Source organism: Myotis nattereri, assembly GCF_964212035.1.
Source record: "Myotis nattereri genome assembly, chromosome: 10".
NCBI classification, from domain to species: domain Eukaryota; kingdom Metazoa; phylum Chordata; class Mammalia; order Chiroptera; family Vespertilionidae; genus Myotis; species Myotis nattereri.
This window is the reverse complement of record NC_138085.1, coordinates 12,423,671-12,450,624: the sequence shown is the minus strand read 5'-3', so window position 1 is coordinate 12,450,624 and position 26,954 is coordinate 12,423,671. Positions and strand designations below refer to the sequence as shown.

Here is a 26,954-nt window from a genome sequence, read left to right as displayed (position 1 = left end):
ATGGGGCGGGTCAGCAACCCTGAAGAGAGGCTCTTAGGCAGGATGCCTCAGGGTCCACAGCTCAGGCTGTATTTGAAGAATTCCTCATTGGAAGGCTGATATCTACAGTAAAGTTTCAGATTTGATAAAGTTCAGACATGAGCCACAGTAACTTTTTAAAAATGGTTTTTGCCGTCCTTATTGCAAATCCATATATATAAAAGGCTAATGTGCTAAGGATTCCACCACCTGACCACTCGCTATGAAGAGCATTGACCACCAGGGGCAGGCGTTCAATACTGTAGCTGCTGTGACCTGAACTGGCCCTTTACAGAGGAAGGGCACTGCGCACCCAGAGTCCACAAGCAACACTCCGCTTTTCCCAAGTGGGACACGGGCCCCGCCACGAACCCATGGCACAAAGCCCACAGGCCAGCCCAGCACAGAAATGGTGGCTGTGGGCACCAGGTAATGATGTCACATAGTAATGCCAGGCTTCCTCTCCCTAGCGACTAGCCTCCTTGGAGTTTCTTCACCCACTTGCTTTATAGCCAGGTGCAAACATTTTACACTTTCACCAAATGTCTTTGAAGTGTTTTCATGTGCCTCATCTCATTTGATCCTCACTGAAGTCCCGGAATAGGTAGAGAGGAGACTCGGTAGAATCCTGTTTTCATTTCATTAGCCAGAAAATGAAGATTTAGAATGTTTTAAAAATTGACCCAAATGAAAAGAAGCAAGAAATGGTAGAGCCTGAACATGACTTCAGGTTTTCTCACTGCACGGAATATAGTCAAATGGGGCTGTAGTTAAATATTTCTCCCTTTGTTATCTCCGCATGATCCACAATAATAATCTGCTTTCATATTGGTATTTATGCTGTTTTGCTGTCAATATCCTGAAAACGAAATTGGGGCACTTCACCAAGCTGGAAAAAGTTTACCTAATCAGAAAGCAGGACTAAGTAAGCAATTATCTATATCTATATGTATATCTATATCATCTATATCTATATCTATATCTATATCCATATATCTATATCTATATCTACCTATCTATCTCACTGGCGCCAGTTGCATGTGTTTCCATCTGTCATTGTTGATCGTGAATTTGGTATACACTTCTATTATTGAGAAAGGGCAAAGAGTGATCTTACAATATTTCCTCTAATTAATTTCCTTTCAATGTGCACCAATTCATGCACTGGGACTCTAGTAATTAAATAATACTATCAAGACTCCTAAGAGAAACATATGTATACAGAAAAGATTTTTAAAGGATTCAGATCTCCTAAGTCACAGCTCTATGGTTCTAACCTCAACTGGGTCTACAGAGGCTGACAGGAAAAATAGAATGAGCACTTGCCCTGGGTTCTCATTTGATCTCTGCTATTAATAGCTTGTGGTCGTGGGGATTTCACTTACCCTTTCTGGGTCTCCTAGCTGCATCTATAGGATGAGGGTAATATTAGACCTCTTAAATAAGGTTTCTACAAACGCTTCAAAAAATAATTGTAGGTTCAGATTTCTACAATGTTCCTAAATATCTCAGCAATAATAAACTTTTCCTTGTTTTAAACTTTGTGGTACAAAACTTCACAAAAATGTAAACACAGTTTTATAATACTACTCATTTCAAAAATATACAATCTCTATAAACCTTATCCTATAACATTTTGGTAGATACTATTAAACATTTCTTAGTAACTGTACTATAACCCAAATTAGTAAATTTAGCATTATCTTTTTAAAACATCAATTGCATATTCCTTGTATTGGTGTGAAAAGGATCAGAAAATACAGATGTGTTGAGCACCATATGTCACTTTTATCAAAATTCAACAAGTAACTTCCCAGGTATGGAAAACTTCAGCTGAAGCCAATTTTGGGGGTGTAAAAATCAACTCCTGTAAACATCAAATTAAAATGTGGCTGTATTTTCTGCCTTAAAAATTAAAAAACATAAGAGTTGTTATTTAACTCACTCAAATGGTTTGTGAAGCTGAAATACTTCCATGTAGGGTCTGCCCCATCCTGACATTAGTTTAGTGCAAGGACTGAGAGCCACACGTCACCTGTTCTCCCCAGTGAGGAAGGGAGCTGTGTGTGAATCATTCCTGCCACTAAGCCCCTTGCACAGTCAGCTGCTAGGCAGCAAGGATGCCAGCCTCAGCTCACAGGTGGGAGAAGTGCTGCCATCTCTCTCAGAACACTTCCAAACTCCAAGCCTGAGAAGGACAGGCCCTACCAGCCAAGACCCAGTCCGGCCACTGCTGGGCTCTAAGTAAAGACTGACGATTGTCTCTACCTCTTATTTCTTCTGAGACCAAACCAAACAACCTCCCACCCACCCAACCAACCAACCAACCACCCAACCACCCAACCAACCACAATTTAATCATCATCCTTGCACTGAAGCCACTGCTGAATAAAAACCAAGTTGTATATGGGCTCACGTGGTGACTACCCTCCAAGACACATATTCCTAGGCCTGGAATAAGCTCTGCCCCTGCCCATTCCCTTCCCTCAGCTCGATTCTCCAACTTCCCCTGCTCACCCCCCCTGCCCCCCACACACACCCTATTTGACCAGGTAGTTAACTTTCTGGGGACTACAGATCTGTCTTGTCCCCTGGTTTGAGACACAAGCCCCAGAGAAGCAGGACCCCTCACTGCCTGGCTTAATAGACAGGGGGCCCTGCTGGGGTCTGGCTGGAACTCTGTCCCCAGCTGCCTCCTGTCAGCTCAGCAGCCACCACTCCTCCAGGTCCAGGGAGCACATGCAACCTGCCCCACAATGACAGGGGACCAGGCCCGCACAGGGAAGGCGCCCACACTGGGGCTATTGGTCTCTCACTGGGGCTCTTGGTCCCAGGTGGCGACTTGATGGAGCCTCTCCACTCTCCTGGTTTCTCCCAGGAACCAGGGGCTGCCCAAGTCCCATTCTTCGGGAAAGTAACTCCTTGGCTGCCCCCAGAGAGCAAGGCCCAGGGGAACCCCAATCCTCCAAGCGTTTTAAATACCTGACAAGCCCAAGTTCACCCTTGGAATGAGCCCTTCCCACCCACAACAGCCACTACCCCATGGGACACTCCAAGTCCCAGCACCTGGGACAGCCATGGGCAAACTATGGCCCGCGGGCTAGATTTGGCCCTTTGGAAATAATAAAACTGAAAAAAAAAAGACCGCACCCTTTTATTGAATGATGTTTACTTGGAATTTACATTAGTTCACACAAACACTCCATCCATGCTTTTCTTACAGCCTGCCAAGAACCCATTGTGGCCCTCAAGTCAAAAAGTTTGCCCACCCCTGTTTTAGAGACAACTGCCTTTCCAGGTCACTTGAGTGCAGAAGGTCAGGAGACCAGGATGTCTCTCTGTTGCTTCCCGTTCTTCAGAAGCTCTGGCAAGAAGAAACCCCAGGGCGAGAGATGTTTCTGTTGCTGGGGAAACAGGCGCAAGCGCCACCACTGATACCCCTCGCCCTCTGGCAGGAGGCACACACAGGTAACCAAGGGCAGGCCCTTTCAGCTCACACTTGGGCGCCAACTGGGGGTCACACCTGGGGAGCCCCACACCTCTTACCCCTCATCCCAGGAGTGTGTGTGTGTGTGTGTGTGTGCGCCCGGGATGGTGAGGGGAAGAAAGCAGGGGATGAGGGATGCTCAACCTGGGCTAAGGAGCAGGTTGGTAAGTGTCAGAAGCCTGGAGGGTGTTGGAGGGTGTATCTTGTTCACTGCCCAGGTCATGGCTCACAGGAAGGGAAGCTGAGTGCTGGGGTCGGAGCTCTGCTACCCACTTGTTAAATCGCAGGGGTGCCCAAGGGGTCATCAACTTCACTCCCTGCCTAGAGGTCTTTGCAGATGCCCCTCTCTGCCTGATCTGGGGAGCAGAATGGGTGGTGGGCATCTTCCCCACTGGTAATGTCCGGGGCCCCTGATGCCTCCTGGCCCGGTAGGGGCTCTGTCTTTGCAGAGCTCCAACGAGGGCAGCGTCGAGGAGCTGGCTGACAGGTTCACTTATGCCCTCAACGGGTACAAAGGACAAGTGCGTCAGGACAGGGAAACCGTCCAGTGCCAAACTGAGGTGAGCGCTGGCCCACACCCAGAACCCTGATGTGACTGGGGTGGGACCAGAAGTCAGACTCAAATCTGGGGCCTCAAAGTTCTCACAGGCCCACTCCCAAAGTGATCTTTACCTTCAATCCTCCCGACCAGCTCCCTGGTAGGGGAGAAAAGCAGTCTTTCTTCCTGTGTTCTTGGGATCAGAGAGAAAGCATCTGTTGCTGTCTTTGCCTCATGCTCCTTTCAACTGATGAAATCCCTGCCCAAACTATCCTGTGGACCAGCCCCAGCCCGACTGTCCTTGTAGACCTTCTCCAAGCCTTACACATCATCCCACTTGATAGTGCTGTGTATTGAAAAAAAATAGGGTAGGGGGAAGCAGGGGTGGGGGTTAGGGGTGTAGGAAGGGATAAAGGGCTTGATTACTTTTCTCTGCAACCTATCACCTCACAGAGGACGACAAACCATTGCAGTGCGGCCAGCTCAGGAGCTGTGGCCTAACCCAACTCCATATCATCCCAACAAGGACAGAGTTTTCCTCAGTCATTCAGGCTTTCACTGTGACTACAGCTTGACACAAATCGATTCTTGCAAGCTCAGCAGGGCTGCCAGGTACATCCTCACTGTCCTCATAGGCTAGGTCTGCCATGACACAGGACCACAGATTGGGTGGAAGGTTCCTGATGCCTCCTGGCTCAGTACCCACTCTGTCTTTGCAGAGCTCCAAGGAAGACATCATTGAGGTGCTGGCTCATGGACCCGACTACACCACCTACGGGGTCAGGGTGCAGGTGCACCAGGCTGACGACACAGACCAGTGCCTCTCTGAGGTGAGAGCTGGCCTCGAGGGTCTCTACACCCAAAACCCCACACAATCTGTAAGTGCCCAGAACCCGCACTCAAATCTGGGGACTCCACAGATACCCTCCCAGGACTCTCCCTAGTGTCCCACTGGCCCAAGACAAAGAAATGAGGACCCCCCGCCCCTGTCCAGCTACATGGGACGGTAAAGACACGCTCCTCACATATTTGTAGCAATATCAGAGAGAGAAATGTCGTGTGAACTGTGTCCTGTCCCTCATCTTGCCATGGCCATGGTACCAGCTTTCCCGGGGGGAATCACCCCCACATCTCCACGCTGGCCTTCTGCAGAGCCCAACGGTTCCTGGACGAGCTTCTATCTAGGTGAGCGTACACTCGTGACTCTGCCCACTGCTAGCTGTGAGGCATGAAAATGTCACCACATCTTCCCGAGTCTCAGGATGCTCCTCTGAAAAGTGGGCTGCTGGGGGGGAAACCTCATAGCACTGCTGTGGGGACAAGCCAGGGCAGGTCTCACCTGCTCCCTGGCTCTGCAGACAGGGTAGCTGGATGTGCGGCAGTTGTTGTTGGCAATTCTTTCACTCTGTCCCACGGAAAGAACTCTGACACACCCATCAGTGGCCTGTGGCATCAGAGGTTGGAAAAGCACATGCAAAGCAACCTGTTAAGCAGTGTGAGATTTCACCTAGCCGGTCCTGGTCCTTGGTGTAACCACACTGGGGATTTCTGGGGAGAGCAGGGGCCCAGGTCCACTCAGATGTGGCATGCTTCTGGTTGGAGTTTCTTTACTCGACAATGTGCACGCACTTTTGGAGACACTTAGCCTGACTCAAGGAATGAAGCAGACACAATCCCTGGGCCTCAGTTCTGGGCATTGGGTCCAGCAGTCACGCTGTCCATGATTCACAGCTCGTGTCCACCATCCATCAGGGCTGATGCGATCAGAGTGATTTTTCCATCTGGATGCACACCTGTTTAGAATGACCGGGCTGACACATCGCAGGACCAAGTCATAAAGTGAGTGGTCTCCGGGTCCAGAAGGAGGGCCCTCAGAGTCAGCATCGTGGGGACTGTGGTGGCTGGGGGGTGGAGAGTGCCTGGAAGAACCTTAATCTTATACATCATCTGATTCCCAAGAAAGGCCTGGGCTCTGGAGTCTTCTATTCCAGGAGGATAGGAGTCAAAGACGACAGTGGGTGGGGTCCCGGGCCTTGTAGACCCAGAGGGGACGCTGTGCTGAGTGGTCCCTCACAGTCCCCTCCCCACCACAAACCCACCCAGCTCTGCCTGCCCCTCTTCATATCCATCTCCCCTGACCACGGTGGCCAGGCTCAGAACAGGACTGTGGTGAGCAGGCTGCTCACAAGCCTGTCTCAGTCCTCAGCCCAGATGCCCAGGGCCTGGAGGGTGGGGGTGGGCAGTGCACTGGACCTTCAGGTGAGCTGCCAGTGGGAAGAAGAGTCTCACACAGACTCCGTGTTGAACCAGCTGAATCCCACAACTGCTACAACCATGACAGCCACACAAGGGCCGGGGTTACCATGGGGCTCTCCCATGGGTGGTCTTGGGAGACCTGCACAGATGCTCAGATCTAAACAAGTGTGCCATGGGAGGGCAGACTGGAAGGAAAGACTAGGACTCAGAATCTGCTGCCCACCTGCCTCTCCCCAGGGCCTTTGCTGCGATGGTGGGGACCTGGCTGGACCATGTCCAGGGTTTGGGGCAGCCCCTTCCTTCCGCCTGCTTCGAGGTAGAGCAGGCCTTGGTGCCCGTCAATTCCCCTGCCCAAACCTGGTGGGCCACACCCAAAATCTATGGTTGGCGCTGCAGCACCTTGAGCCCACCGAGGCAACTCAACAAGGTGAGGCGGAATGATCATCTGGGCAGATCATCGGGGGATGGCAGGCTCATGGGCTGGAGTTCCCTTAAAGGCGGTGGCATCTTTCCTGTCTGCACTAAGTCACAGGAAAGCCAGGAGTGTGAGTCAATGTGTCTCTTTCTCCTGCTCCAGGTCCACGACCAGAGCTCCAGAGCTCTCCGGAGGCAGAGGAAGGGCCCGCTCAGGGGCCAGAGCCTGGTCCAACGAGAGGCCCTGCCCTGGCCAGGCCTGGCTCGAGGCAGTACCTGAAGCCATTATGGAGCCAGCTACTGGCTGCCCTGGAAGCCTTCTCTCGTGCTATCAGAAGAGTTCTAGGCGATTACCTCAAATAATTCAGAGGAATACATCCCAACTGTACATTTATAATAGTAAATAAGGATAATTTCTAAAAGTACCTACCTATTTATGTAGACTATTTCCCATTAAGTTAAATACTCCTTTTGAATAAATAAGGTTGTTTATTAAAAACACGTGTAGACCATGTCTTCTCACGTACATATACATAATTCCATACACACACACACACACACACACACACACACACGTACACATATATGGTGACATGGAAGGTGCTCACTGTATAATACAGTTTTAAAATAAGTTTTGAAACATTTAATTTCTTCTGATAACTACGTATACACTGATAAAATGGGGAAATAAAACCTGGAAATATATACACCAGAATGTTCACACTGGTGAACTGTCAGTAGTGAAACACTAGAAGTGACAGTTTCTTCTCATTTTGCTTCATGTATAGGTTCTGGTTGACACAAGGATCATACCTCCAAGATATAGATAGACAGTAGACAGAGGAAGGGAGAGGCAGAGAACACAGATGAGAGGTGCACCACCCGCCACCTGCACACCCCCGACATGGAATTGACCACAAAACCCTGCCATGTGCCCTCCCTGGGAACTGATCCGGAAACTTTCAGTGCAAGGGGAGATGCCAATCCAATGAGCCCCATCAGCTGGGGTTAGACTCAATATATATTTTAACAATACACTTTGATTGATTTCAGGGCGGGACAAAGGGCGAGACAGAAACGTAAACCATGAGAGAGAAGCATTGATCGGTTTCCTCCTTCACGACCCCTATTGGTGATCCAGTCTGCACCCCGGGCCTGTGCCCTGACCCGGAATCAAACCAACTGTGCACTCCTGCCTGCTTCACAGGCGGACGCTCCACCACCGTGCAGCACTGGCCAGAGTAAATCATATCTTTCTAAACTTTCCCAAGTGCCAATTTGTATCTTGAAATGGTCTCAGGAAAGGAAAAATTACATATTGGGGGGCATTCTACTTCCCTCGCCGTTTAGCTGCATTTGCTATTTGGCCAGAAACAACCAGTAGACTAGCTCTCAACCATACTTAAAATCACTAGGGATAGCAAGAGCATTGCTTTGGTTGCAACAGGAGTAACTCAAAACAACTCCCTCCACTAAACACTTCCTGAATCATTTCCCTTCCTCCATGAGCCCAGTATTTAACTCACCAGTCAAACTCAGCTTAGGGAGAAGCAATGGTTCCACTGGAACAGGACGGTACGGAAACAAGGTACACAGCCCTGGTTCTACCCGAGGGGCCATAGTTCACTGACACCACCACTGGAACAATCTATAATTAAAATGAAAACCACCATGTCAGAAAATTCTAAGCAGAAAAGGACAAAGGAATGCCACTGGTGAGTATTTCAAAAGGAGGCACGCTGTGCAAGAGGGATCCATTCAGTGCTGTGGCCCAATCATCCAAAGCTCATCGTTCTCATGTGAGCAGTACTCTTGCTCTGAGGGGAGACACATTTCCTTTCTTTCATTTCATATTTGCTTTCAAGGAAAACCAGCTGGTCAATACACCAAGCCAACACTCCTCAGGTATCCAACAAGAGTAACCTAAATGTCTCAGTGAATTTTAAGTTTTACTAAATTTGAATTGAAAAAAAAAGTTTCATTTTACAGTGATAATGTGGCTGCCGGGCTGGTGTGGCTCAGTACTTGAGCGTGGACCCCGAAACCAAGAGATCCCCGTTTCATTCCCAGTCAGGGCCCGTACCGGGGTTGCGTGCTAGGGGCTATGGGACTGATGATGCTCTCTCATCATTGATGTTTCTCTCTCCCCTTCCCCAGCCTCCTCACCACCCCCACCCCCACCCCCACCCCCGGCTCTCTCTGTTCCCCTTCCCTTCCTCTCTCTGAGATCAATAAAAACATATATGTTTAACCAGTTCTATGTGGATAATATGGACCCTATGAGACAGGGTACTTCAAAACACTAGGCAACTGTTGTGAAACAGTCATCCCTGAGTCTCGGGACACCTTTCCTCCACAAGTCCACACAGAAGAAATGTACGGGGCCCTTAGTGATCACAGTAGAAACAGGAAGATCACCAGCCGACAAGTCCCCACTGCCCTTCCCCTCACCACCTCCTCCTGGGCTGAGGCACCTCCTTCAGGAGCACTTTGACACTAAACTGCCCCATGTCCCTTGCAATTTGGCCCGTTCTGCCCAAGGGTTCACGCCAGAGTCTCATAGTTGATTTCTGAGACACTGTTTTCCTCCCTGATATAAAGCACAATAGCGAGCAGAGGATTTTTTTCCTCTCGTTGATGCTGGGAGCCTACCCTGACATCACTGAGCAGCTGACTTCAATATTGGATCCACCTACCTGTGGACTTGTTCTTTTGTGAGAAAGGCAAGTCCCTACTGTTAGCTTCATCACTATTCTGCTGCTTATAATTCTCAGCTGCCACACTGAATGAGATCCTTAAAACTCCTGAGGGTGGACAAGGTTGTAGCATTTCATGGTATTGCAAAACAACAGCAACAAACACGAAAACAAAAACAAGAATGATGGGAGCAGAGAGCAGGACAGGGGAATGATGGGAGATGCCGGAAAGTACACCAGCCTTCCAGCGATTCCAGAGGGAGACGTCGGGATACAGGGCATGGCACAGCTCTAAGCTGGGCTGGCAGAGTGTGATGCCAATGAGGATCTCAAAGTGTGACCACAGAAAAAAGGTGAGGCAGAGACAACACTGCAAAAGAAGCTAAGGTCGGATCATGGACGGCCTGGACGGACACGCTAAGGATTTGGGACTCATTTCTAAAGGCCATAGGAGACCACTGGCAGTTTTCAGAAGAGACATGATCATATTGACATTTTCAAAAGATCCTTCGGGCTGCCCGTAGAGAATGCTTAGGGACCTGGCGATACTAGAGGTTGACAGGTCACAGAGCACACATGGGATCAGGAGGCACCGAAGTCAATGTGGCTTAGTACTCTTGCTGTTAACCTTGATGGCTTCACACTAGAATCATCATATCAGGAATGTCAAGGTGGAAATCTATCCCACTCATGGGACTTGACAGCTTATGTCTAGAAGTTATAATAAAGTAGCAGGATATGCCGTATCTTTTCTCAGACCAAAACTCTCTCAGAACAAAGTGGACAACTTACCAAATCCAAGATTTACTAAAGTGGTAAGGAAAAGGGTGTGGACTCAGCTTCCGGACAGAACAACAGGTCAGTGGCACAGACAGAGACGCACACACACAGAGAAAGCGAGAGAGAGGCTGAGAGGAAGGAAGGGACCTCAAGAATGAGAGTACAAGACAAGTGACACGACCTGACACCCCATCAACTGGGCTGTCCTCTATGTTGTTTAGAAGCGAGTTTATAACATAGAGTCCAAACATAACCGAAATACAAGCAAATGTCACCATACTGTTCACAAAACCTTTAATGACACAGATGCTTACCTTGATCAAGTGTGCATACTTCTTCAGTTGTTCTGAAAAGCACTGTGTAATCCTTGCAGTAATGACCTAAGTAAAACTCCATTTTTAAGTCCCTACAACAACAAGAACATATAAAATACAAATAACTAGGAAGGTATTCCAATATTTACCCCCAACAGTTAGCATTCATCAATAGAACTTTCCCATTTAAAAACATACTTATGAGAAAAAAGATAATCAAATCCAGAGCCCCTTTATTCTATTTCTGGACTTTCCTGTGCCCAGTATTGTAAGTGCAACCTCAACTACTTTTGCTAGACAGATGTTGTGCAGGTGAAACTACTGTAAAAACACTGTGATCTCGGTTCTCTTCCATTACCTATTGGCTGTTGATCTTGAACAAACAATCTCTAGAGCCTCAATATTTTCTTCCAGAAAATGGGGAAATACCAGTTAATTCACTGTGAAGTTTTAAAACTAAATAAAATATGTGAAAAATACCAGAGCCCATGATTAGGGTTGGAAATCATTTCATTATAAAACAGTTTTCATGATAGTAATGATTTGTCCTAAGAGAAATAAAAAAAAAAAATTAAAAGTGCCATGTCTCAGAATACAACTTCTTTATCTCAAGGAAGATCACAAAAATTAGAAAATGTGCTGTAATATTAACTCAGATGTTGGTATTTTTATTCCATTCCATTTTAGTATCAAGGGTCACAATACCCAAGTGTGTGGCCTTTAGCATTCAGTGTTAGACAGAGTGCTGGCCAGGCTGTGAGAGTGCAGTGTCAGCACCATTTAAACGCAGATCCATCAGGAACCTGAGAGACACAGAAGGCGACAGCACAGGTGCAGCAGAGAGCCCACAGCGAACCCAGCGTCATGGTCTTGGAAACACACTCTGACAGGTTTTCTCATCACTAATGGGGGTCAGGATTCCCTGGCCTTGTTGACAGTTTATGTAGCTAAACTGCAATTCTCTGAACTGTAAGCACTACTAGAATGTAGGTATTGTTACAGCATAGCAGGTATTGTTATAGAGCTTCCACCACAGTGCAGGCAGTCAGCCTGTCAACATGAAATGCACTGGGTCACCCCCAGGGTTTACCATGTTTCCCGGCTTCCTGCTGATCTTAGGACAAAGATGACTCACAAGCCCTTACATAGCCAGTATCTTCAAACAATTCTGTGTTTTGCAAAAAATGCTCTGGGTTCCTAAGGCCAACGTCTGAGTCACCTGAGCACTCCTGGAAGTTTTCACTCTACACACAGTATTTACCTTGCCAACTGAACAAGGGGCGTCAACAAGTGAATGAATTCCTTCTCCCATCAGAGTATTCCATTTAGGCTCCTCAGAGACCCACTGAAGAAGGAAAAAGATTGCAGGCATGTGAGAGAAGTGTAGAAGAATCCAGACTAAGATTCTGTGACAAGTCTTCATCCTTCATCTGAGAAACTTTCCAAAGGATTCAGACATAAAGATCTGTTCAAAAGGTGAGACTCCACCTTCTGGTGGTGGTCTGAATTCAGTAAATACTCCCAATCCCGAGAAGAAGAAACAGATATTGATTTTTTAAATCATGCCTCCTTGTAATTAGGGGGGTGGGAGTGATCAAGGAGGGGTCGATGAGGGGAGAAGGAGACATATGTAATACTTTAAACCAGTGTTAAACTCAACCTTCCTAATGCCGCGACCCTTTAATATAGTTCCTCATGTTATGTTGACCCCCACTTTCACTGTTACAAATTGAACATAATTAAAGCATAGTGATTAATCACAAAAACAATATGTAATTATATATGTGTTTTCCCATGGTATTAGGTGACCCCTGTGAAAGGGTCATTCGACCCCTAAAGGGCTCACGACCCACAGGTTGAGAACCGCTGCTTTAAACAATAAAAAAATTCAATTAAAGCAATTCAAGTTCCATTTTCACATTAAGTTGATCTAAGAATATGAAAAAAAAAATCACAATGCTGGCCCAGCAGGTGTGGCTCAGTGGTTGAGCATCAATCCATGAACCAAGAGGTCATGGTTCAATTCCTGACCAGGGCACATGCCCAGGTTTCTGGTTTTATACCCAGGAGGGAGTGCAGGAGGCAGCCAACTGATGATTCTCTCTCATCAAGGATATTTCTATCTCTCTCCCTCTCCATTCCTGTCCCTGAAATCAATTAAAACATTTTAAAAATTAAGTAATCACAATGCTGGAAAATGAAAGGAATATCAAAACACCTAAATGACTTTAGTGATCTTCTAAATCCTCTGTTGTCATTTCCAGTCTCCAAAGCACTTTCTCCATGAGATTTGAGGCTCTTTGTTGTCATTTCCACAGTCTCCACAGCACCTTCTATGGAAAGAGATGTGGACTCTTCCTTTAATGAATAATATAAAAATGCTTAGACAAAACCACCATTATTCATTTTGTTTTGAACAACAAAAAAAAGAGGTATACATTTGGAATCAAAAAGTTCAATAAAATTCCAAAAAGAAATTATTGTAGGCTTTTTCAGACTTACCCTGTGATATGATAAATGCCTAAAATTAAAACAAAATGCTTATCTAAGAATTGCATCTAAATAATAGCCTATTAACAAATCATATCTAAATAAGAATTGTGGTGAGCTAGAAGGGGACAATAAAAAAGGGGGGACATCTATAATACTTTCAAAAGGAAAGATTTTAAAAATAAATAAATAAATAATTATGACATATAGCTATATACTATCTTCTCACCAGCTCAACACATGCACCATGGGAACTAAAAAAGGTAAAATAAAATTAAACAAATTAATGATAAATATTATAAGATAAAGTATGTGTGTAAATAAATTTTAAGAAAAGAGTAGACAAAAATTTAAAAATCTACTAGCTAGAAGCCTTGCCACAAAAGTGACCTCAAACCGTGGTTCAACCTGTATTGACCTTATGTCCTTTATAAAACTAAAGATTACCAGAAGAGCTGTTCATAACCTACAGGTTTCTTAATGATCTTATCATTCTTAGACAGTCAGAAAAATATCTTTAGAAAAACTAAACTTTCCCTTTCATCTTGCAAAACATAAACTAGGAAATGCCATTCAACTTTCACTAGCATGCCTAACAATCACTTACTTGAAATTATTTCATGGTATTTTATGGGTTTTTTAATTGTGGTTAAATATACATAACGTAAAATTTACCATTTTAACCATTTCGTGGTGTACAAATTCAGTACCATTAAATACATTCATTCATAAAGTTGTGTAACCTCAATGCTATCCATTTCCAGAACTTTTCCATTATCCCAAACAGAAACTGCCAATTCAACAACTCCCCGTTTTTCCCTCCCTCAGCTTCTATTATATTTTCTGTCCTTATGAATTTACCTATTCGAAGCAAAGTACCCCATGAAGGTGGAATTATACAGTATTTATGTTATGTTGGGTATAACATCCTCAAGGTTCATCCATGTTGTAGCACATCTCAGAATTTCCTTCATTTTAAAGGCTAAATATTTCATTGTAGGCATATACCATGTATTGTATATCCAGTCATCTCTCCATACACACTGGGGTTGTTTCCAATTTCAACTATTGTGAATAATGCTGCTATGAACACTGGTGTTCGACTGAGTCCCCGCTTTCAAATCTTTTCTTTTTATTTCAACATTTTTTATTAAGGAATTACATATGTCCTTATCCCCCCATTGCCCCCCACCCCACTCCCGTTCATGACCTCAATTCCCTGGGCCTGTGTCCATTGGTTATGCTTATATGCATGTATACAAGTCCTTTGGTTGACCTCGATCCCTTACTCCCACCCTCGCCTACCTTCCCTCTGAGGTTTGAGCATCTGATCGATGCTTCTGTCTTTTGTGTATATATAATCAAAAGGGGAATTGTTGGATCATATGGTGATTCTAGGTTTAACTCCCCACCCCCTCGCCAATTGATCTTGAAATTTATTGTTGAAATTATTATAGATGTCCCTTTCTATCCCCCATTATCCCCTCCACCCTGCCTAGGTTTAATATTTTGAGAAACAGCAAATGGTTTCCCATAGTGGCATTTTTTACTTTTCCACCAGTAATCACAGGGTTCCAGTTTCAACATCCTCACTTATTTTTTTCATTGTTTAATAAATCAGTCATCTCACTAGGTATGACATGGTATCTCACTGTGGTTTTGATTTGCATTTGCCTAATGATTAAACATGCTGAGCACTGTTTCATGTGCTCATTGGCCATGTACATATCTTTAGAGAAATGTCCGTTCAAGCCCTCTGTCCAGTTTTAAATTGAATTGTCTGATCTGTGGTTGTTGAATTTAGCAAAAACCGGCATGAGAGCTGCACTCCCACCTGAAATGTCCCAAATCTACGCTGTACCTATTATTGACTCAGCTTCCTTTTATGAAATCCCATCCTCCCAGTCTCTAAAAGCAGAGAGTACTTTATTTTATTTTTATTTTTTAAATCTACATTGTTGAAAGTATTACATAGGTCCTCCTTTCCCCACATTAATCTCTTCCGGGCCACTCCCATCCCCACCCCAATAGTATTTTCATACTCTCCCTTACTCCTGATGTCTCAGGACTTGCACATTCCCTCAGCTCTGTCTCTCATCTCTGTCTTCTCTCTTCAGAGCCAATCTTTTTCCCTGAACTATCATAGAACAGTATCCTTGACAACAGCCTCTCTACTCTCCAGCCAATCCTACACATCCTACACATTGCCACCAAAGTCATATCTTCTCAAAATACAGAACTGAAGATGTACTTTCCATTTTAACATCCTTGACAGGCTCCTTCTGTGTACAGTTTAAATTTCAAGTTCCCAGGTACAAACAAGGCCCTTCAGTTTGGATCCACTCAGCACCTGCAAGCATCTCTCCACAACCAAACCTTGTGTACATCCATTCTGAACTTAAAAACATCATGTTTTTCCATAAATAGTTTGGCTGATTCGCTCTGCCTAGAATGCCCTTCTTTTACCAACTTCCAGTTCAATCAGCAACTTCTTTGAGAAATCCTTCCTTCAGAGCCAGTCCCCTGACTCTCACCACACTGTGGACACACAGGTATTATGTGGCATTTTAATTTATCTGCATACAGCATTTTAGTTATCTGTTTATTTGTTCAACTAAATCTGAGTCACGTACACCTGGTATTGATTCCTAACCAAAATATAAAATATCTTCCCGCATATAGTAAGAAGACTAAAGAACAATATGTTTTCCAGACCAAAAGGACTGAAATTAAAAATCTTATCGTTCTATTTACAAGCAGTCTTAAGATAACGGAGACAAAAGAGACAATTCATCTCACTGCACATCCATGGAATCTAGTAAACATGCAATCATCCTTTGGAGAATTTAAGATGGAAACATAGAAGCAAAGAATGAGTTTGATCCCGGCCAGCATGGTTCTGTGGTGCATCGACCAATGAACCAGGAGGTCACAGTTTGATTCCAGGTCAGGGCATATGTTTGAGTTGCAGCCTCGATCCCCGGGAGGCAGCCAATCAATGATTCTCTCTCATCATTGATGTTTCTATCTCTCTCTCCCTCTCCCTTCCTCTCTGGAAAATAAAAATACATATTAAAAAAAAAACAAACCCTTGTTGGATATCATCATGCCACTTTCACAACTATACTAACCATATGGTTACGGGGGGGGGGGGGGGGCGGAAATATCATCAAAATGGTCACTGGGGCCCTTGCTGGTTTGGCTCAGTGGATAGAGCATTAGCCTGTAGACTGAAGGGTCCCAGGTTCAATTCCAGTCAAGGGCACATGCCCAGGTTCCGGGATCAATCCCCAGTAGGGGGCGTGCAGGAGGCAGCCGATCAATGATTCTCTCTCATCATTGATGTTTCTATCTTTCTATCTCTCTCCCTTCCTCTCTGAAATCAATAAAAATATATTTTTAAAAAAATGATCACTGGCTTCAACACTCCTGGACAGAAATGCTTTTACACATGCCCTCAAGTTTAGGAATAATTCAGTTTATCGTTCCCAGTATATTGTTAGAAGGGTACAATGTTCATCAGGAAACAGTTAATGGGGGAAAACACAAAAAGGCAATGTCCAGGTACCAAGATTGCAGTGCTTACCACTAAGGAATTTAACATTAGTCAAAAAGTCTTGAAATCTCTTGTCAATAGCCCAATAATTAATTCAACTGCTATAAATATATTCTCCCCCGCCCCAAAACTTTTTATTCTAAAAATACTCAGTAAGAAAAGTTGAAATAATACAGTGAACACCTGTTTCATCTAAATCTAACAGTTGTTAAGGCCTAGCCGGTTTGGCTCAGTGGATAGAGCATCGGCCTGCGGACTGGTCCTGGGTTTGATTCCAGTCAAGGGCACATACCCAGGTTGTGGGCTCAATCCCCAATAGTGGGCATGCAGGAGGCAGCCGATCAATGATTCTCTTCTTACCATTGATGTTACTGATGTTTCTCTCTCTCTCTCTCCCTCTCCCTTCCTCCCTAAAATCAATAAAAAATGTTTTAAAAATAAACAAATAAATCTAACAGTGGTTACCATTATGCCATATCTGCTTATGTGCATGTGAGGGATTTGACTGGGGGATGATGACTACCTGAAAATCCCCCACATCATGACTTCATCATGCATTTCCCCAAAATAAATGTTCTCTCCTAGACACCACAAAACCATCATCTGGCCTAAGAAAAAATTTTTCTAACATCACCTAATATTCAGTCCATTTGCAACTTTTTCAAATTTTCCCCAAAAATGTTTTTTTAAGACAATTTTCTAGAACCAGTACTCAATCAAAGTTCATTCAAAATGGTGCAAAAAATATTGCATTTGGTGATGTCCTTTAGTCTCTTTTAACCTAGAATAGACCCCACCTTTTTCCCCCTCCATGACTCTTTTTTTTTTTTTTGCTTTCTACTACTGTTCTTTTTTTTTTATTAAATAAATCTTTATTGTTCAGATTATTGCATTTGTTCCTCTGTTTTCCCCCCATAACTCCCCTCCATCCAGTTCCCACCCCACCCTCCTCCCTCACTCCCCATCCACTGTCCTCATCCATAGGTGCACGATTTTTGTCCAGTCTCTTCCCACATCCCCCTCACCCCTTTGCCCCCCAAGAATAGCCAGTCCACTCCCTTTCTATGCCCCTGATTCTATTATAATCACCAGTTCATTCTGTTCATCAGATTATTCACTTGATTTTCAGATTCACTTGTTGATAGATGTGTATTTGGTGTTCAAAATTTGTATCTTTACCTTTTTCTTCTTCCTCCTCTTCTTAAAGGATACCTTTCAGCATTTCATATAATACTGGTTTGGTGGTGATGAACTCCTTTAGCTTTTCCTTATCTGTGAAGCTCTTTATCTGACCTTCAATTCTGAATGATAGCTTTGCTGGATAAAGTAATCTTTGTTGTAGGATCTTGGCACTCATCACTTTGAATATTTCTTGCCACTCCCTTCTGGCCTGCAAAGTTTCTGTTGAGAAATTAGCTGACAGTCGTATGGGCACTCCCTTGTAGGTAACTGTCTTTCTCTTGCCGCTTTTAAGATTTTCTCTTTGTCTTTTGCTCTTGGCATTTTAATTATGATGTGTCTTGGTGTGGTCCTCTTTGGATTCCTTTTGTTTGGGGTTCTCTGCGCTTCCTGGACTTGTAAGTCTATTTCTTTCACCAGGTAGAGGAAGTTTTCTGTCATTATTTCTTCAAATAGGTTTTCAATATCTTGCTCTCTCTCTTCTTCTGGCACTCCTATAATACGGATGTTGGTACGCTTGAAGCTGTCCCAGAGGCTCCTTACTCTATCTTCGTATTTTTGTTTATTTTTTATTTTATTTATTTATTTTTTTAATTAAATCTTTATTGTTCAGATTATTACATTTGTTCCTCTTTCTTCCCCCCATAACTCCCCTCCTCCCAGTTCCCACCCCACCCTCCGCCCTCACTCTGCACCCACTGTCCTCATCCATAGGTGCACGATTTTTGTCCAGTCTCTTCCCGCATCTCCCACACCCCTTTCCCCCGAAGAATAGTCAGTCCATTCCCTTTCTATGTCCCTGATTCTATTATGATCACCAGATTATTTGTTCACTTGATTCTTAGATTCACTTGTTGATAGATGCATGTTTGTTGTTCATAATTTGTATCTTTACCGTTTTCTTCTTCTTCCTCTTCTTAAAGGATACCTTTCAGCATTTCATATAATACTGGTTTGGTGGTGATGAACTCCTTTAGCTTTTCCTTATCTGTGAAGCTCTTTATCTGACCTTCAGTTCTGAATGATAGCTTTGCTGGATAAAGTAATCTTGGTTGTAGGTTCTTGGTATTCATCACTTTGAACATTTCTTGCCATTCCCTTCTGGCCTGAAAAGTTTCTGTTGAGAAATCAGCTGACAGTCGTATGGGTATTCCCTTGTAGCTAACTTGAGTTTCTTTCTCTTGCTGCTTTTAGGATTTTCTCTTTGTCTTTTGCTCTTGGCTATTTAATTATGATGTGTCTTCATGTGGTCCTCTTTGGATTCCTTTTGTTTGGGGTTCTCTGTGCTTCCTGGACCTGTAAGTCTATTTCTTTCACCAGGTGGGGGAAGTTTTCTGTCATTATTTCTTCAAATAGGTTTTCAATATCTTGTTCTCTCTCATCTTCTGGCACCCCTATAATTCGGATGTTGGTACGCTTGAAGCTGTCCCAGAGGCTCCTTACACTATTTTCGTATTCTTTTTTCATTTTGCTTTTCCAGTTGGGTGTTTTTTGCTTCTTCGCATTTCGAATCTTTGACTTGATTCTTGCGCTCCTCTGGTCTGCTGTAGGGTGTGTGTACAATATTCTTCATTTCAGTCAATGTATGCTTAATTTCTAGTTGGTTCTTTATCACAATATCGAGGGACTCATTAGATTTCTTGAGGATCTCACTACATTTATCGGTGGTCTCACCAGGCTTTTCGAGGGCCTTACTAAGTTTATCGGCAGCTTCTAGACTAGCCGTGGGCAAACTCCGCCCCGCGGGCCGCATCCGGCCCGCTTGAAATGAATAAAACTAAAAAAAAAAAAAAGACCGTACCCTTTTATGTAATGATGTTTACTTTGAATTTATATTAGTTCACACAAACACTCCATCCATGCTTTTGTTCCGGCCCTCCGGTCCAGTTTAAGAACCCATTGTGGCCCTCGAGTCAAAAAGTTTGCCCACCCCTGTTCTAGGCAGTTCTTGAGAGACCTTAAAAGTGTGGTTTTGAGCTCTATATCTTCCATTTCTGACATTTGCGTTCTGTTTCTTTGTCTCTGCATTTTTTTATCTTTTCTTGGTGCACCCACTAGTGGTCTTTGTGCAAAGTCTTGTTGTAGTTAAGCCTTGATTGTTGTCGGCAATAGTGGGGGTGATTTGACCTCCAGGCTAACTGGCTATGAGAGTCAGCTCTATCTTAGTATTTTTGGATTCTTTTTTCATTTTGCTTTTCTGATTGGATGTTTTTTGCTTCTTCGTATTTCAAATCGTGGACTTGATTCTTGCAATCCTCTAGTCTGCTGTTGGGAGTCTGTATAATATTCTTTATTTCAGTCAGTGTATGCTTAATTTCTAGTTGGTCCTTTACCACAACCTCGAGGGTCTCATTAGATTTCTTATAGATCTCATTAAGTTTATCGGCAGTTTCTAGAAAATTCTGGAAAAACCTTAAAAGTGTGGTTTTGAACTCTACATCCAGTAGTTTGCTTTCCTCCATTTCTGTCATTTGTGTCCTTCTTCTTTGTCTCCACATTTTTATGCTTCCCTGTGTTGATAAAGTGGTTTTCTCTGCTGAGTGTCCACTAGGGCCCAGTGGTTCAGCCTCCCCAATTACCTGAGGAGGACACTCTTGGTGCACCCCCTTGTGGTCTTTGTGCACAGTCTTGTTGTAGTTAAGCCTTGATTGTTGTAGTTATCACCGGGAGGAATTGACCTCCAGGCCAATTGGCTGTGAGAATCAGCTGTGTCTGCAGTGGGAGAACTTCTGTGCTGGACACACTCCTCTGGGGCAAGACTTGCTTCAATGGGGCTTTGGTGCTCACTGAGTCTGCCCCCTGAGTGTGTCCTTTATGGTTCCATGGAGCTGCAAACTGGATGGTTCCACTCTGACCTCTGGGTTTCCTGGCTCCTGGATCTCTAGGGAGGTGCTAATCTAGCCTTTGCCTGGGGCTATCCAGCAAAAGCCTCCCTGCAGGGATTAGGCGGGGCGGGTCCCACGGGATCAACAGGGCGGGGCTAGCAGTTATGGCTGCTCTCAGTCCAGCCCTCAGAGGCTCTGCTTCTCAATGTCCTGGTAATTGCTGCAAGCCCCTCGGAGAGAAAGCTGGCCTTGGGTTCTGACCTATGCCAGACAGTCCCGCTTCTCCCGTATGAGTCTGGGTCCCTAGAGACTTGCCTGGAACTGGAGCTCAGAGCCTGAGACTCCCTCCTGATTGAAAACGACAACCACGCCCTCAGCCGCCAGCTCGCTCCGCATGCACCTCCCCACCATAGTATTTTACTGCCATACTGCGTCTCCTCTGAGTCTCGGTATGCTTTTCTCTTTCCTTCTCCCTTCTAGTTGTACAATTTCCACTCAGCCAACCTTCCTGTGGTTCTGGATGGTGTCCGTTCCGTCTTTTAGTTGTATTTTTGAAGTGGTTGTTCGAGGCAGCAAACTCCAGTGTTTACCTATGCTGCCATCTTGGTTTCTCTCCATGACTAACTCTTTAAGGAGACCAGAATGTAGACTATCCCATATTCTGGATTTGTCTAATTGTATCTCATAGTGGTTTTTTCTTTAAGTCTTTATGATAGAAAATTTCAAATATATACAAAGTAAACAGAGTAACATAATAAATCTCCAACAGCCAGCTTCAATAATTCTCAATTTCTGGTGGTTTTTGTTTCATCTATACCTCCACCCATTCCTCATCTCATTTTATAAACTGATCCTCTAGCCCCCATACTTCCTATAATTGGAAGTTAGGTCTACATATTCATATCAAATATTTGGGGGAAGAAAACTGAGTAGATGACATCATGTCTCCATGCCACATTACAGCTGTAGGTATAAAGGAGTCCTCTGTCCCCTATCAGTGATGGTAACCCACCAGGTTGTGGAGGTGGAGAACAACATGCAGCTTCAAAGTAGAGATGCATTTGTTTCTTCACTTTGGGTGACACCTTGGTGCCATGCTAACACCTTTCACGCAATGGCATTACTATCCCATTTACAATCCTTGTCTGAATCAGAGGTTACACTGGAGTAAGAGGTTACACAGAATAGCGATTTTCAAATTCTACCATTCCTTCTATATTTATTAGCTGGTATTCTTCTTTAAATAAGGGTTTTCCTTTATTAACTGGAGATGAACTGCAAGGCTTCCTAAAAAGGCAGGGCAAATGCATAATTCTGTCCCTTTAATTACTAATTTTTATTTGTTTCTATTCTTTTTTTATAATCAGTTAGAAATATATGTAGTTTACATATAAATAGATATACATATAAATTTATATATAAATTTATGAAATATAAATACATATATAAGTACATTTTCATTGACTTCAGAAAGGAAGAGATAGATAGAAACATCAATGATGAGAAACGTTGATTGGCTGCCTCCTGCATGCCCTCTACTGGGGATCAAGCCAGCAACCCAAGCATGTGCAATGACAGCAAAGTAGATTTTTTTTTTCCTTTCCCTTACTCTCTGAGTATTTTTACTATGAACTTGATTTTTATTTATTCAACACTTTGCAACCAAATATAATCATGTGCTAATATATTCTTATACCCTTAAATTTAAGTCTTATAAATTTTCTTGGCAATAAATAATTAAATTACTCAAGTGTTTAAACATTACCATGAAATTGACAAGGAACAGTGCAAAAAAATGATGATATAGAAAATAAATGAAATGTTTATTTCCCTACCATTATCTTCACTACATGTTAAAACATATATCTAGCTACTGAGATCATTATATATTGTTTTTATTATTTCTGTTAAATTTAGGATAAAAGCTTTGTTTTTAAAAAAAATTACTCAATAATCAATCAAATACTAAAATTCAAATCAACTCACCTGTTGAACAGGACTTTCAACTGTAAAGGCCTTGTAAAGAGCCAATGCCTGGCTTTTACTTCCTTTGCTCCAGATCACCATATTTCCAGCCACAGAGAGTTCCTCGTCATAATCCATTTCTCCAATTTCACTTCTGCCTCTCCTTAACTGCCAGCTTTCCTTAAAAATTTACATACGTAAGACATGTTTACGCGGTTTTTATTTCTTTTGCAACATTATGGAGCAATATTTATTAATTAAAATTGAACAGCAATCCAGATACAAGTCTCCTGCTCTGTCTGTGGAGTAAGGTTCAGTCCAAGCCCAACTCTTAGGTTTGGTGCCACTGATTAACAGAGGAGGGGGTGTGGGTGTATGTATCATACTGTATCTTACAGGATTTCAAAAATGGGAATTTACCTCAAGAATTCTCTATATTAAGTATTTTATTATTACGTTACCATTTTATGCTGCCAAAAACATAAATAAACAAAAACTAGACCTTACCTATATATCCAAAAACTAAACCAACAATCCTGGGAGACTAAAACATATGAAGCAAATGGGGGGTGAAGCAGAGGGGGCAGTGAAGTGCACATGGGACACTGGGGGAGCTTACCCACCATGCAGACTTCCCTGCTTCACAACTGCATATACATTCACCTTCCTGCCCTTGTGCCAACCGTCAAAATGAACAGAAAAGAGAAAGGTTTGGATTCCTAACTACAGACTTCCGCTCCTGGAAATTTTGGTATCCCAAAAGGGATACAGAAATGGAATTAAGATGAGAAAGACTGACTGTTTAACATGCACTTACTTCTCATGCCCCTATTTAAAAACTAGTACTGTATCTACTTATGTGGCATTTCTTTTCTCCTCTAGAAACGTGTAAGTTTTTGGCAGCAGGGAACATTGCTAACTCCACTATCTAACCATCAAATAATATGAAATCTGGTCCCACATACTAAGTGAAGAAAAAGAGATTTAAATGGACCATAATCATAGTGACTCTCATTATAAATCCCTGAGTTATATGTCTAAACAGCCATGACACTGTAATACAATTAAGGTCATTATTTTTAGCTTTCATAAAAGTTACCAAATCTTAACCAATACCCTAGAAGTAGCATCATACTCATTTCTCAGTTGCATCTGGGTAGCCTTAAATTACAAGTAGATCGAATCTCTCTACATTTCAAAAGCAAACTGAGAATCTTGATAAAACCTTCTGTTTTTCGTGGATTGTAACCTCCTGCAGGGATCCCACCAAGCCAGCAGCACCATCAGACGACCACAACTCAGAGGCTGGCTGCAGCTGCCGAAGCTGAAGGTTCAAAGCATTAGGGTGGTGTCTGCAGTGGTCCCGACCAAAAGGAACAAATTCCTGCAAATCCCCAGCTGCAATCATTGTTGCCCTTTCTTCAGAGAAGTTCAGCATGGCTTTCAGATATCAATATTATTTCTGTATGAATTCAAACACATTCTGGCCAGCTGTTGGAATCAAAACGAGAAGAAAATTATCAGAAGTTTACAGAAGAGCCATTAATCCTTAGATGAGTGTCATACAATCCTATCACGCTGTAGGTGTACAAGTAATCATAACATCAACGGGCATTCCAGATCTGATTCTTTCAGGTAATTAGTTACCATTTCATAGTTACCTTACACTATCAGTACATAATTAACATTACAGCTACATGTTAGTTGCTGACAAAATCAACTGTAGGAAATCACTGGGCTGAGAGATAAGCACTTATGTCTGACAATATTGATCCTACATTTCCTACTACTACTCACTAATTTCTCCACATTTCACATTTAATGATTTAGGCAAGTTTTACTTCGTAGTAAATGGCTCTCAACATTTAAGGGCATTTCTGTTCAAATGCTGGAACAACATTTAAAAAGCACACCTAACAGATCACTGGCATATTGAAATGAAACAAACAAAAACCACATATCATTTCTAATTCATCAAAAGTTGAACCACTTGGTGCTTTAAGAAACTAGTAAATGTCATCATTAATTCTGAGCCTCAATCCACCTAAACATGTAATTGCAAGCACTGCCAATTTCTGGGGCAAATCCCAAAGACCAAGGCATGAACAAAGTTACTGGCAACGGAACAGTCATGCTTGTTTGCAAACTTAACAGTTCTGGCTTTGAAAGAACATAATCTACTATAGTTCAGCTTATTACTACAAAGAAGTGGACGAGCTGTGGGTGGAAACAGCCCTCACCCCTTACCTCCAGAACATTTCTACGAACAGTAACTGACAGCCAGTCAAATTCGGCCACTGTAGAAGGTGGATGACAGCTCTGCCTCAGACAACTCTTATATGGAAAACGGTTTTGTGGCATAGCGGTCAAGCTGCAATCCTCAAATACAGGAATCAAAACACACATTCATGTCAGCACTAGACAACCTTTAAAAACAGTGTTGGAAATGGCTTTCACATCACAAACAGTTTAATATGACTTTGTTTCTCCTCTGAGATCTTTTTGGCACCAGCAGCTTTCTTGGCTGAAATATCTAAGCCTGTGGTTCCCATGCAGCTCCTCTAGGGTTACAGTTAAGTTTTCTGTGAATTAAGTGTTATTCCTGAGAGAACTGTTACGTCACATTCATGACACTTTTTCCTCCTTCTGATAAGTCAGTTTTGAGAACAGTTTAACTTGGGCCATGACTGAGATAGTGCCTGTGGGAGCCTAATCAGAGTACGCCGGATGTTCAAGGCCAATCTGAGCAGGAGAATCCTAATTAGGATGTTCAAGGCCAATCTAAGCAAGGACACAGAGATTGTACTGTACACACTGGGCAGGAGTACCTTACTATCACCCAAATACTGATGTCACTATTCGGCAGGAAGCCTTTGTGTCTAAGTTAGTATAAACGTGTTACTAACCAGCTGGTGGGTGGCTGCTTGGTATGGCTCCTGTTTGCTACTGTATTAGCAAGGGCTGCTTGGCGCAGCCACTGTGTGAAGCTACTTTGAAGAACTGTTTTGTCTGATGGCTCCTTGTTAGCAATGGCTACATGGCCTGCAAAAGAGACTCTCCTGCCCTAACCGGTTTGGCTCAGTGGACAGAGAACAGCCTGCGGACTGAAGGGTCCCAGTCCAGGGCATGTACCTTGGTTGCAGGTACATCCCCAGTAGGGGTTGTGCAGGAGGCAGCTGACCTATGTTTCTCTCTCATGATGTTTCTAACTATCCCTCTCCCTTCCTCTACGTAAAAAAAAATGAAAATATTTTTTTAAAAAGACTCTCCTATATGCCTCTGTCTCTCATGTCCTCTTTGTCTACTGCCCGGCGTTCACGTGGGTACAGCCCCTGGCAGAGGACTGTGCACCCCACAGTGCCTTATAAAACTTACACCAAACACCCACAAAATCCAGCCGGCCTTCCTATGTTCTAGTCAACGGGTTAACCAACATATTAACTCTGAGAGGAAGCCACAGAATCGGTAATTAAAGGATCGCCTGCACAGAACAATGGCCACTTTGTGCTGATTAGTATATTTAGATCTTTGCAGCCCCAACTGTGTGTGCGCTTCCCGGGGCCCTATAACAGCACCTCATGGAAGTGATGCACTCACAGGGAGACCTTGGCCTGGCTTCCTGGGAACAGGGACCTGCCAAGAGCACCCAAGGCAGCTGGGGGAGGGGGGGGGGCGGGACCCTAAGGCACAGGAGGCACCAGAGCTGGGTCTGGGCGGAAGGGCTGCGTCCAGGGCCTCAGGGTCGGGAGACCCGCGGGCTGAGCCAGGGCCTCAGCAGCGCTGGCCACCGGGAGGGCCCGCCCAGAGCTGAGGCCGCAGGGACACCGCACTCAGCTGGGAAGGAGGCTGGGGGCGGCGCGGGGAGGGGCGGCGCGGAGCCCAGTCCATGCCGCCCGGGGCGGTCTGGTGCGGGGTCAGGGACACGCGGCGACCAGCAGCGCTGCCAGCCGGGCCTCACCTGAGTCACTCGGGACGCGCGAGGCGCGGGAGCCTGGCTGCGCCCCCGGGGCCACAGCAGAGTCAGTCACGGGGACTCCGCCACCGCTGAGCGTTTCCTCCCCCTCCTTCCCCCACTCCGAGAACCGGCGAGCAGCAGCCGAGGACCCTGGGCGTCAGCTCCCGCTCTAAAACCAAAGGACGGACTCTGCTGAATTTCCCATCCTGCTTCGAGCGGGGCCCGGGGGCGGGGCCTTGAAGCACTGGGTCTCGCGGGAGGCGCCACAGCCCGTGGTCCCTCTCTTATAGACTCGGGGGAGGATGCTGGGTCCGCCCGCCGGTACCGCCTGGTCCCAGGCGCAGAGTGGAGCCCGGAAGCAGGACCCGGTCAGCTGGAGTCTGAGCTGTGACCAGACCATCCCGGCCTCTCCATCTGCGCTGGGTCCTGTCACTAGGAGCCTGAGCTGCCTCCACCTGGAGCTGCCGCACTTCCAGGCGGG

At 44.4% G+C, this 26,954-nt stretch overlaps 1 long non-coding RNA gene across 1 annotated transcript in view; it reads right to left on the bottom strand.

Annotated features, from left to right (window-relative positions):
* LOC308526482 overlaps positions 1–26,686 on the bottom strand; it is an 86,924-nt gene extending 60,238 nt beyond the window's left edge. Inside the window, exons 1-7 of the long non-coding RNA XR_013996548.1 lie at positions 26,477–26,686; positions 23,744–24,009; positions 22,540–22,698; positions 12,722–12,861; positions 11,765–11,848; positions 10,504–10,595; positions 8,240–8,361 (exon numbers count right to left, since the gene is read on the bottom strand). This is a non-coding gene — a long non-coding RNA (uncharacterized lncRNA). The remainder of the gene's footprint in view (positions 1–8,239; positions 8,362–10,503; positions 10,596–11,764; positions 11,849–12,721; positions 12,862–22,539; positions 22,699–23,743; positions 24,010–26,476) is intronic.
* Positions 26,687–26,954: the final 268 nt, after the last annotated feature.